The sequence below is a fragment of the Ixodes scapularis genome, unplaced genomic scaffold (assembly GCF_016920785.2).
Source record: "Ixodes scapularis isolate PalLabHiFi unplaced genomic scaffold, ASM1692078v2 PGA_scaffold1__304_contigs__length_218370807, whole genome shotgun sequence".
NCBI lineage: Eukaryota > Metazoa > Arthropoda > Arachnida > Ixodida > Ixodidae > Ixodes > Ixodes scapularis.
In genome coordinates this window covers 17,413,546-17,426,846 of record NW_024609846.1, presented here as the reverse complement: position 1 = coordinate 17,426,846, position 13,301 = coordinate 17,413,546, and the positions used below count along the sequence as shown (strand labels likewise).

The 13,301-nt window shown below is 44.0% G+C and overlaps 1 pseudogene; it reads right to left on the bottom strand.

Moving 5' to 3' along the window:
- Positions 1-1,641: 1,641 nt before the first annotated feature.
- Positions 1,642-13,301, bottom strand: part of LOC115323498 — a 35,251-nt pseudogene continuing 23,591 nt past the window's right edge.

Genomic DNA, 13,301 nt, shown 5'->3' with positions numbered 1-13,301 from the left:
CAAAATCCAGTCGTGCAAAACCGATATATAGTCCGGTAAAGCAAAAAAAAAAAAAAACAAAAAAAAAACAGGACGCCTAATGAAAGAGAGATGTCTGTTGTTGTTGCTTCTTTAACGACATGAGCCTTCCATTCGATCAGTCCCTGTTGAGTTGAGCCCATTTCCTCGCCAATAACCGTACAGGAAAAAGCTTTCTCATGAACAGCGAGTTCGAGTCAGCTGATGGCAGACACAAGCCTCTGGCGGGTACCGCAAACCGCCCTATACCCAAAATAAGAAAGAACACATTGCACTCTCTATACCCTTCGACAAGGTGCCGATCTAAAACACAGGAAGCGCCCGTCTGCAGATATCCACGTATTAAGCCTCGCACAAAAGATCACTGTGCATAAAAAAAAACTGGTACGGTAGAGAGTACATCTGCAAACTATAACAAAAACACGTTTCTGTTACTATGCTTACTATCTTTTTTTGACGGGGAAAAAATTTAAGGCGTTAAATATCACAAGTTTCTTGGTGTATGGTTTGAAGAAACACTCAGTTGGACTGTACACATAGAAAAAATGAGGGTTGATATTTCAAGAGCAATAGGAATATTAAACAAATTCCGAGAATTACTACCAAAAAGGGTGAAACTGCAATTATATTATTCGCTGATCTACTCACGCTTACAGTACTGTATGTTAGTATGGGGAACCACTACACAAACGAATAAGGAAAAACTATTTATTTTGCAAAAGAAGGCTGTTCGATTTATTGAGAACCTTAAAAGGTACGAACACTCATTCCCAGCATTTCAAAAGTATAAAATATTAAATATAGATCAAATCCTGCTTCCAAAATTATCTATATTTATTTTTAATAAAACTAGACAAAACGAAGCGCCCTTTCTTTATATCTTCAATCAAACCTCGGCAAATTAGTCTTAGAAATGCACAGTATACGAAACCCAGGGTTCGAACTAATTAAGGTACACAGCACCTTACATATCTCGTACCAGATCTACTAAGCAAACACCCAAACATAGCAGAAATGGCCCAAGCACACATTTCGTTTTTCTATTTTAAAAAAAGGATTGTAGAATATGTACTAAATCACTCATGATCTGCAGTTAGGACGAAGTTGACAGTTGTGTGTGTTGTGTTTGTTGTGGATTTTAAAATTGCTGTATCTTTGTATATTTATTCTGTTTATTTTCCTGTGTCTCCTCCGAGTGCTGTAAAAAAGGGGCTGGAGCCTCGTCAGAAGACAACTCGTCTTCTTTTGCCCCAGCCCCCCAGACCCTTTTTTGTGTCTAAAATAAAAGATACATACATACATACATGTCCGTAGCGAAATCTGGCGCATGGTGAAACAGAAATAAGTCAATGGGACGTTTCCAATCTGGCGTTTGTATGTAAACTCAGAACTGGGCGAAAAAACACGCTCACAAAGACTAAGCCAAAGTGAGTCGGAAGACTGGCTGCAAAAACCCTCTCCCCCCACCCCCACCCCCTTTTCCGCCGCCCTCGATTTAACGCTGACAGAGGTGTCATATTGGAGTTCGGTTTCAAATTATTGCGCACAAATTCAGAAAATAGTCACTAATTGCAACTGAAGTTAAGATTGATGACATGTATTTGCAATGACTTAAATGAAGCTTTATTCACTGATTTCTTCGTTTATTGATCTGTTGTAGGACCTAAAAAACTGCTCTACACAGTTTTTACGGTCCACATCCTTGGCACATAAGCCATTTGTCCGTCCTTCTTGAGACTCCTCCTGGTGATTAATCATCTTCAAAATGAAGCTGTCGACAAAGTGTGATACCCTAACATGTATCGTAGGCTCAACAGGATAATAGCAACTATTGCGTCGAGCGGAATTAATCGCAGCAAGAAACCACTGCCTTTCTTTTTGGTACATCAAGGGTCCCCCGCTGTCTCCCTGAAAACGAGCAAAAAATTATTTTGTTTTGCCATTCCCGGGAACGATGAATAAACATATTGAAGACTTTCGCAGATGCAGTCGAACTGAATCACAGAAAAAGTTGCTGGTGCATGCCATAGCAACTGCCTTCCCCTATTTCGTAACGTTTTGTTGCAAAAGTTACATTTAAATAATGCATGTAAATGTTGCCAGGATCGTCCAATTGAAATTCTCTTCTTCGTTTATGTGGGAACGTCTTCCTTATACAACTAAGAATACATAAACTAGCTGTCAGATTGTTTATGAAAGGATCCACGAAACAGCGTCCCCCTAACCCGCCTATATTACAAGAAACCAAGAAAGGCCACAGTTAATGGGAAAAACTAAAAAGGTAGTTCTCTTTTTTTTTCTAGGAACCGAAAAGTGAAGTAGCGCGAGTTTTAGGTGTGTCATCTGCTTTCAAAAGTGTTCAATAGAAGTTTTGATATCTGCTTTTCAATGCCGAGTTCTCATAAACAAGCTTGCTTCCTGCAGAACATTTAGACAATTTCTCGTCTTAGTGGAGTTTGGATTTTGATTTAAATTGCACATGATATGCATGATAAAATTGTTTTATATGCTCAACTTTTCAAAATCCAAATTACTCTAGCAATATTTCAGTTACAAATGACTAATATTTTTTTATCGTACATCGCGTACATTTGTTATATCTTGTTATAGACCAAAAAAGGCAAGAAAAACTGGTATCTGTTCATGTTAGCGAGAGATTATGTCCCAAAATGATTAGTACTCACATAACATATTCCATAAGCAGAGCAAATGGTGTAATTTGGAACACTTTTGTCAAGCTGACGGGCGCAATTCTCATTAGTAATAATGGGTATATTTCTTTCCATCAACATATCTGAGTCATAATATGACAAAAAGCCCTCTGCTTCCGACGCTGAGGTGTCGTAAGTGTCTTCCTCTGTTTGACGGTCTGGATATTCGTACGGATATCCACCAAGTTCGTCTGTTGTTTCATCAGAAGTCTCGTTGGAAAAGGTATTGTATTCTAGAAATATTTTAATACATTTTGGTTATTATTAGGTATACACATTATTCAGAGATTTTACATGTTATATGGTGGCATTTAGTTGATCAGTGATTGGTTACTTGGATCAGATGTGAAGCTGTCAAAATTTAAATTATTGTGAATCATACTAATCAGACAATACTTTTGTAGAGCACAGTTGCTGTGATTGATTTCTCTTTAGCCGTACAGGAACAATGGACTTAGCAAAATTTGATTGTTGGTTGTTTTACGTGCATTAAGATATACGGCTACTAGCGGTGGAACACATATTATTAATTTATTACTTAGTGATATTAACTTGATAAATACTTAACATAGTGTTAAAGCTTTGTGCTCACTATTTACTACAGTTGTTTACTTTGACCTCACGGTTATAGTAAGAAACACAACATAAAAGCACGGCATAATATGTTTTGGGGCAATTTGCGTGCGCTTTTTTGCTCCAACTGCACAAGGCAATTATTTACGTTTGGAACATGCAGGGCATTCTTAACAACGATTCACTGATAAACTCTTAATAATTTTCGTATCGACGATGATAATGTCATTGACAATCTCAAAGCAATGTTTAACTATTATCAAACTATATAGTTATTTTTTTTTAAATCTGTCAACGAATTGTGAGTTATTCGGTAGGATAATACAAATAATTTCGCGGGCTCAGGTCTTAAATCTACAAATATACCTGCGTGTTTCGCGTATATTGGTTTTGCGTGTATTTTGTAATTTTGCTGCGGTGTACAAACATAATATTAGAACAGTTGATACAAATTAAACATATACAGAAAATGTCAAATTCATTAACTGTGAAAATAATTGCAATCACGTCTCTCTTGAGTATTCTTTGAAATTCGACATTTCGGATCATCGTCGATGATTATGTACAAACATATTGAAAACATTCTTTTTTATTGAATGTTTGGGGAAGTAGCAAGTGTATGTACGTCGTCTGCGAGAAATGGTTTCAGGAAATAGGCAGTGGCAGTAGCACCCGGCTCTTCTTCGCTTCAGGGCTTCCACAGTTTGTCGCTGATTGACGTTAAGTTACAGCGCCATAGAGTTTGCTTCTTTGAGTGGCTTCAGTTTCATGGGTTTTTCTTTTTTTATCTTTACCCACATCCGTAATTTGCTTAGGATAATGATAGGGGGAAAAAGATGAGGTGAGGAAACAAATTACCATAGGCTCTGCCCCAGCCCACACTATACATGCTAACATCTGAAGGCGGTTCTTGGCAGTTTGACGGAAGGCAGATCGGCTGAATGTGCTTTGTAAAATTGACAGGTCTTTTTAATTTCAATAGTGCAAGGTCTATCTGTAACGAAATACGGTAGTTTAAACAAGACTTGCTTTAAGCGTTTTAAATAAAAAGTGTTTACGTACCATAAAATCCGCACAGTTGTTGCTTTGGACGGGGATACAGATGTCATCAACCTCCATGCAAATGACGTGGTCTTTCCAGCTCCTCATGCCTGGCTTCTGTGTCTCTTCTTCCTAGATTCTGACTCTTGTCTGCGTTTCGGTGACAATCTACAGTGAAATTCGTTCGGTTCGTACTACCCAGGCGAACTGAAAGAAAGCCCTTAGTGCTCTTGTCTCTGGAAGCATTAAAGGGAAGGAGGAAAAATTTGCATTTGGGCTTAAATTGGTAAAGTTTACGTCAGAGCACAAACGGTTAACCCAATTATAATTACTCGGGGAAGATAAATCTTAGCAGTTCCACGATGCCTCATATTTGTGCCATGTTATCTATGAAACCCAACCAAAATATTTATAATTCGATTACCCAGCGTGGCACCGAGAGCTGAAGCTCGACGCAATAGTGCGGCTGTGCTTAGGTTATACGTGACAATGTTATCGTACGTAAAATAAAGACGTTTTGGGTCCCGTAGTCTAGGTGCAATCAATGAAAAACAGAAATTAAAATTCCGATTTTCGATAAGAATTGGTTTCGCCGTGGGCACATGATCGCTTACTCCACTTAATAGGAGTGAGGCATCTGCGAGAAATCCCTGCAGTAGCGGTGAAACTATTATGGTAATCTAGGTCGTATAGCTTTTCCGTCTCGCTTACAGGTCATACGTTTTTGCCACGTTATCCACGCTAAACCATCAACATCATCATTTATTTTACTTTAGTACCCGCTAGCGACATTACCCAAGATAAGGCGCATGTTTATCAATGAATAATTATAGACACATTGGGCACAACTATGAAGCCATACTAAACCCTGTAATAAAATTTGAGGAATTACGGAGGAAAGAATCAGTAGCTGCTGCATGAGAGCCATTTCGTCAGGTAGTGCAAAGCACTTTTTATTGCCAACAGTAATATCAAAATTTGATTAGTGAAAAGTACACAAAAATATTCAGTCTAACGTTATCCACCACGTAGAGATTGTGACACACGCCGTTATTGAAATGTGGGTCTCTCTGAGTCGGTGTTTTAAGAGCCCAACAACTCTTTATTTAAAGCAACCATACGGTGCCATTTTACATAAAATTTATTTAGGGGTAGAGTTTTAGTTTATATGTCCTTAACAATTCTAACACAAGAAATATTAGGGCACTAAATATAGCGGACTTACAGCCCATGAAAATTAGCGGAAATTGGTTTCCCGGAACATTATCGGAACACCAGCATTAAGGAGTTTTCGTAGATCGGTTCTGCCGTCCTGCAACACGATCTGCAACTCGCTACTATACGCGGAACTCTACAGCCAAGGCCATCGGCGCGCAGGCCCAGTAGTGGTTTCTTCGTTGCGGAGGGCGTAGTGGAGGGGGGAACGCTGTCTACGAAAACCCCATATTGTCGCACTTAACTCCGCTAAAGTTAGCGAAATATAGCGGCTCAGCTTAGAGAAACTCGTACATGAAAACCCAGCTCTGAATAATAAGAATTTTGTGACGAAAATGTCTCTAGGAATTTATGTTATAACATACAGTGCTTCAGAATCGTTAAAGATGACTGAGTTTAACTCCGCGTGTTAAGACTCATGATGACGTATATACATGTGTATTTCAATGTCGCGATTCACGCATAATTACGTCTTTAGCGAAGAAACAACAATCTGAGAGCTTCGCGGTGGTGGCTCTGCTCCATTAACAAACTTCCAAATACGTTCATTTGCAGACCCTACAAAACAAAATTATGTACCTAAATGGTTTGGCCAACCGATTAATTTTGCCCACAATTCGGAACACTTAAATAAACCACAGAAAGTAATAGGATAGCGTATTGGTTGAACATATTGAAACGGTTTTAAACGCAAGTATATACATAGAACAAACAAGGAGAAACACGACAGACACGGCCGTCATTCGACTTACAACTTTACTTCCACCACTTCGGCTTGGGTTCTCCCAGTTCGTCTTCCCCGAAGACTAGACCACAGCCCTTTCTCCGACATATCGCTGCGTGCATGATCGAGAAGATACAATTCTCCGTTCATCTAGGAGATTTGCGTCCACTCTTTCCCCGAGCGTATACGATAAGGAGGACAGAATGACCTTGCCTAGTCAGTGTCGGCCTTGAGCTTTTCCGAACATTCTAGGTAGAATATTCGATACGACGAGCATAGTAGACAAAGAGCCAAGGGCCGTATTGCCGCTTCACTCACTGATTTCCTAGCGATATTCAGCTGTTAGGCCGACGTAACGTCGCTTGCCGCAGTTAACGTTTAACGCCAGCTGCCGCTGCTTCGACGTGTGTTGTTCTTTTTCGTTTCTGGCACAAGTTCGTCACCAGTAAATCTTTAGTTCATTCTGTTTTCTTCTACCTCATTATCTTAGGGGAACGGAAAAGCAAGCCTACTAAAACAATATCAGCGCAAGGACAAGATAAAATTTGTGAAATGTGAGAATGACGCAGTATATTCCATCCCACTTTCAGGTGAAAAAACGTATATAGAACAAACAAGACACTGACACTGTTTAAATGAACGCTTAAAAGAACATAAATACAAACTAACGATCACCGGGGAGCGTCCGTGAAAAGCACACGTCTATTACTGAGGGGAGGGGGTGGTGTCAGCCAATCTTTGAAGGCACGGTAGTAGTAAAAAGAGACAGTGAAAGGCTGAACCAAGAGGTAATTGGAGCCTTTCCCTATCAGAGAAGTGGCGACAACAACGTAAGCCAAAAATTGCTGCACTTGAAAGGCGAAGAAGAAAGAATCCTGGCAGCAGAACTGGAGAAATATGTCGAAGAGACGGGAGCCATATAGCCCTCGGGGAAGAAAAGTTGGGAAGACCATGCCGAACTCGTGGATGTAAAGTTGCCGTGAGCCGAACGTGGGGAGGTATCTCTCGTGTCCCTACTTGTTCGTCATTTTTCTGTACGTGCGTTCAAAAACCTTTCAATAAATAAAGCAGTCATCTGTACTTTTATATTTCACAGCATCACCTTTGGAACGGGAATATGCGCTTTAAGGGGGCTGTATAATGGGAGGCAACGTGATCTAACTTTTCAATCTCTGATGAGGTTGGCATATTACGCATATTACGACACAAAACTACCAAAGACACCTGTGTGGGAGATTTGTGTTTTAGTTTTGGAGCCACCAACATGAGACTTAGAAGTCGCACAGTGCAAATATCAGTAAACTCAGACTACCTCCAGAATAAGTGGATATTTTTCGAGGAAACAGAGCCAACGCACCGAGATGAAACGGGACCCTGCAACTCAAGCTGTTTCCCTTCCTAATCCTTAAAAAAAAACATATCATAACCTCCTAAAACATATACTTTCTTCCACAGCACCTGAAAGAGCCAATAACTGCAATGTACGGAAAGCAAACAGCAAGAGAAAATTATTTTGTTTTTAATATGTCTGCACTGAGACACTGAGCACGAAGTTTCACGTGCTTGCAGCGATCGGTTCTCCCAAGTGCTGTACATGAATGTAGACGCACCAGTATTCGTAGAGGGAAGCTTAGGCGTTAGAGATTATTTTTATCAAAACTCCAAGCTGTCTTGTTTACTTTTATGGCTAAAATAAGCTTGCTGATCTGCGGGTGTAGATCAACGTAGGCGCAGTTACCAATGTTCCATCTAGATTGTGCAAGAAATGCTACCAGATGAAATATTCAGCTCCGACAGCGTCTTAATAACCGCCGTAGGCGCGGACGAGAGTCAACCCTGGTAGGATGCCAGACAAATACCTTACACGGCACAAATTGGCAATGATACGCGCCTAACTTGCGCCATAAGAAGATCTTTCTCCAAGGCGTTAGTTAGTTTCACAGAGCTTCTTTTTGGCGTTTCTAATGCTTTTCTTTCGCTCGCAACATTATTGCCAAGGTGCCAGGCTTGAACCAAAGATGTCACGTATAAGCTGGTTACATCAAGTAGTGAAGCCTAATCCTGGCTCTTTGTCAATGTAGGCCTTAAGTTACAGTATAGAAATAAAAAAAAAAAATTATATGGAGCATAACACGGGCACTTGATTTGCTATTCATGCCAAAACGTGCCAGATGGCAGGCAAATTACCAGCAGCGAAGCCTAACTTTGGCCCTTTTATGGCAAATTAAAGCCAATATACCCAAACGCTTGCCAATGGGGCCACGTTTGCCTTTACCTCGAGTGCTGCGGGCTTTGTAAGGCCCTAAAATATCACACAGAATCCCTATTCTTGCCACAAAAAAAGAAAAGTGCGCAATGTGAGAAGTCTTTTTTAAACAGCGATTTTGGTAAAAACGTGGCTTTTCTAGTTACATCCGTACTGATTCTTATAACTAAAAGCATTGTAGAGGAGGAGACGGGAAACTCCTGCATTACGTATTTTAGGTCACTTCACTTCTTGCAGGAACGTGAGCGCGCACTCGGTGTGTAGGTTTCACCGAGAAAATCACACGCATAATGGTTATTTAAAATGTTTTACAGTTATCACCTACGGCCGAGAAGTGCTCCATACACGTATACGTATTTGCAGCCCCCAAAACTTTCGTGGATCATCTCTGCACCTCGGCAACAGCCCGAGGTGTGTGAACCACCGTCGTGAAATCCCCGAAAGAAATGGGGATCCTAGATGCATAATATTTTTGTTGTTAAACACAAATAAATATATCCGTACTTATAACAATGAGCAGCAGTCAACACATACTGGCTGCTTATTGAAACGCCACCACAATAGAATGTGTCATTAGCAGTATACAGCCCCACCACCCACGGCCAGTGGCCAGGATGTGCCGCGGTACCATTAACGATTCGTTCTGATACAATATCTTGTTGCTGACGCCGTCCACAGTCGATTTGCCGGGTGCCATCGTTTGTTGGCTCAGTGATTGAAATTCCTGTAAATATTGTTTTGGTGTATAAGCGTTCTAGTGCCAGAAATTCCAAGCTACTGCGCTAACAAAGAACCTTCGAAATAAACAAGTTTTATCTGCTTTGTTCTTCTCTTCGGAAAAGGTGGCTGACCACATTAGGGTTGCTTCGAAAAGGGCCACAGGGAATGAGTAGGTTGAAAGTATACGAAATATTCGTTTTCATTAGAATAAAAAGGGCAGCATATCGATTCGATTCAAAATGAGGACAGCATTGCATGCTGTCCTCATTTGTCTTCATCCCGGTATCTCGAGCATACCCCGCTTTGATGTTGACGGTGATTACGTACTCAAAAATACTATAAAGATCTTGACATTGGTGCACAGCAGAAGTTTCTTGTCATATAAAGGGAGCCTCAGTCATATTAACACATATATAAGTACATTCGGCTATTCAAAGGGGAAATAAGTCATAGCAAATAAATTGTGATGAACATATGGTTGTTGCAAAAAATCTTAGTTTGATGTAATGGGGATCCTTCAAATTGCTTGTGGGAATAAAACCCTCCGCAATGTGGCGTGAGTTTAGCTGGAATACGTAGCATCATGCCGCCCAAAAGATCCGGTACATCAGTGTGACCGGACGTTCCAGGCCCCGGTGCGGCTGGACCCCACTGGTCCGGTCGACCAAACCCTCGGGGTGGCCGCCCAGTGGGGCGTCAGCACCTAGTGTAGCCGAACGGCAGAGCGAGGCAAAGCTGCCTGGGCTCCGCAGGTACCACGAGCCCAGCAGCAGCCAGGCTTGCACGGCACGGGGCAAGGCCATCCGCAGCAACATCGCGGCACGAGGAGGGGTCGTCCGGAGCAACATCGCGGCACCAGGCAGGGCCATCCGCGACGGCACCCCCTCACAACGGAGCGGGTCCGTCTACAGAGGGTACCTGCCTGGACTCGACACCCCTCCCACACCGTGGCCACGTGGACGGAGTGGGAGGAAGAAGGGGCTGTCGATTTCATCCCCCGCCGGCGTAGCCCGAAGGAAAAATCCATCAATGTAACCCTGTTTGGCAGTCAATGCTTTCTAGTGGACCGCTGACTGTGCCTCACTGTACGTCAAGCATATCTGATTGGCCAACAAGTTACTCTGACCGACAGTCAAACTACAGTCAGACTCCACTTGTCGGCTTTCTGATGGTTTCCTGGTGGCAGTCGGCCGCCGCGAAATGCCATCAAGAGTCCATCAAGATGTCTTGATGGCGATTCTGATTGTACATCGATTGGCTTTGACTATACGTCAAAAAGCTTTGACGTGCAGACAGACGTACGGTCAAAGGACGTAAAGTTCGTTCGGATACCACTATTTCGTCAAATTTATGAATACGAAAAATAATCTATGCACAAGAAAACGATTTCAGGACGTGAGCCCATAAAACCTCTGATGTTAGAGATATGACACGCAGCCGACCGACAACCTTGATCAGAAGCCCGCCGAACACGCCACTGACGCCACTTCGCTGACTTCGCTTCGCCCACAGAGGCTATGCCGAGCTTTCATGAACGATCGCTCTCGACTCGTTTTGTTTGCCCGCTTGCTCCAACCTGTCGATCCTGCCCGGGCTCTACAATGCCTTATGTTTTAGTAGAATTTCTACTCGACAAGACCCAGCCTGTTGTGAGTTCCGACGATGTAAGGGACTTTACCGGTGTAGTTGAAGACGACAAGGTGTACCAGGTCTACTGGGCCGGAGACGCGCGAACAAAAGGATCGTTCTACGGCGCGAAAGTACTCTACATGGAAGGTGGCTAGAACTGAAGTACGGCCAGTGATGTACGAGTGCTTTGTATAACATGCTGAAGGCTGAACTGCATTTGCAGCCGAAGCATGTCGTATAAAACGGATGGTCAAATCGAGTTTCCTAAGCGGTGGCTTAGCATAGGGGTTAAGGTGTCCGATTGGTGGTTGCGGGTTCGATCCGCGGTGCTTTTTTTTTTTTCTCGAACATTTTGTTTTATCGAGGCATTTGGCGATATTTATAAGTGCGTAAAGCTTTACTCTTATATAAATGCTGCCCTTGTCGATGAAATTCCCTTGGCAGTGGCAGTCAGACGGCATCTGATGGACCATCAGATGACGTCAGATGGTCCATCACGTTCCACCAAGGCTGCTGACTGGCAGTCAGTGTCCCAAATTACGTACCTTGATGAAATTTTCAATAGGGTGGAAACAGCAACCCAGACCAACGCCTGGCAAGCCCGACCACCAAGTCCCCCTCCCGTTCCGTGGCCACACGCAGCTTGCGGCGGCTCGGGTTTTGAGAGCGCCTGACACCTGCTGGCTGTGCGGAGTCCCGATAATACACCTGGAGACCGACGAAGCAGGTCGACTGTATATCTACCTGCTGAAGGCACAGCCCCTCCCGGACAACGTGGCGGAAGCGGTCCAGACCCTGAGGGCAAGCCACCGGGACCTCCTGGCTCACGCTGCCTTGGCCTCCGTCCAGCCAGCCCGGCCTCCCGAAAACCGGGACGCCACACCGGCTGCCGCAACCGCCGCCGTCGAACCCGCAACTACGACGCCCCCCCCCCCCCCCCCCCCCCCCCCAACAACGGCCGCCATCCCCTCTTCCGGCCCAAGCCATCGCGCCAGTGTCGCCCACCAGCCCCCTCCGTCCCCCTCGACTTCCGACGACGCCATCATGGCCGAGGTGGAACAACTCCTCGGCCAAGATAACTGAACACCACGCCCCCCCCCCCCCCCCCCCCGAAGACCGGGCCTTGAGGGGGGGGGGGGGGGGAGAGTGTGGGAAGCCGAGGTGGACGACGGCGCGCGAGGCGGCAGAAGTGGTGGCCGACGGCCCGGCGCTCGTGACAGCGCCACGAGGAGTTCGGAGCGAGACACGGGCTAGGACGGAAGCAGCAGAGCGAAACCCGGACGGTTGGGTGGACTCCGAGGCTAACGGCCGGGCAACACAGCGCCACGAACAGTAAAACGTTTTTAAACATATCCTTCCCTATTGAAAATTCCATCAAGGTACGTAATTTGGGACCCTGACTGCCAGTCAGCAGCCTTGGTGGAACGTGATGAACCGTCAGACGCCATCTGATGATCCATCAGATGACGTCTGACCGCCACTGCCAATGGATTTTCATCAATAAGGGCAGCATTTATATAAGAGTAAAGCTATACCCACTCATAAATATCGCCAAATGCCTCGATAAAACAAAATGTATGAGAAAAGAAGAAAAAAAAAACAAAAAACAGGGCAACCGCGGATCGAACTCGCGACCATTTGCGTACAAATCGGACATCTTAACCCCTATGCTACGCAATTCCTTAGAAAACTCAATTTCACCATTCGTTTTATACGAGATGCTTCGGTTGCAATGCAGTTAAGGCTTCAGCATGTTATCCAAAGCACTCGTACATCACTCGCCGTACTTCGGTTCTACTCACCCGCCATGTAAAGTACTTTCCCGCCGTAGAACAATCCTTTTGTTCGCGCGTCTCGGGCCCAGTAGACCTGGTACACCTTGTCATTTTCAACTACACAGCTAAAGTCCCTTACATCGTCGGAACTCACAACAGGCTGGGTCTTGTCGAGTAGAAATTCTACTAAAACATAAGACATTGTGGAGCCCGGGCAGGATCGACAGGTTGGAGCAAGCGGGAAAACAAAACGAGTCGAGAGCGATCGTTCATGAAAGCTCGGCGAAGCCTCTATGGGCGAAGCGAAGTGGCGAAGTCGCGAAGTTGCGTTTTCGGCGTTTCGGCGGGCTTCTGATCAAGGTTGTCGGTCGGCTGCGTGTCATATCTCTAACATCAGGGTTTTATGGGCTCACGTTCCGAAATCGTTTTCTTGTGCATAGATTATTTTTCGTATTCATAGATTTGACGAAATAGTGGTATCCGAACAAACTTTATGTCCCTTGACAGTGTGTCTCTCTGCACGTCAAAGCTTTTCGACGTACAGTCAGAGCCAATCGATGTACAATCAGAATCGCCACCAAGACATCTTGATGGCATTTCGTGGCGGCCGACTGCCACCAGGAAACCAT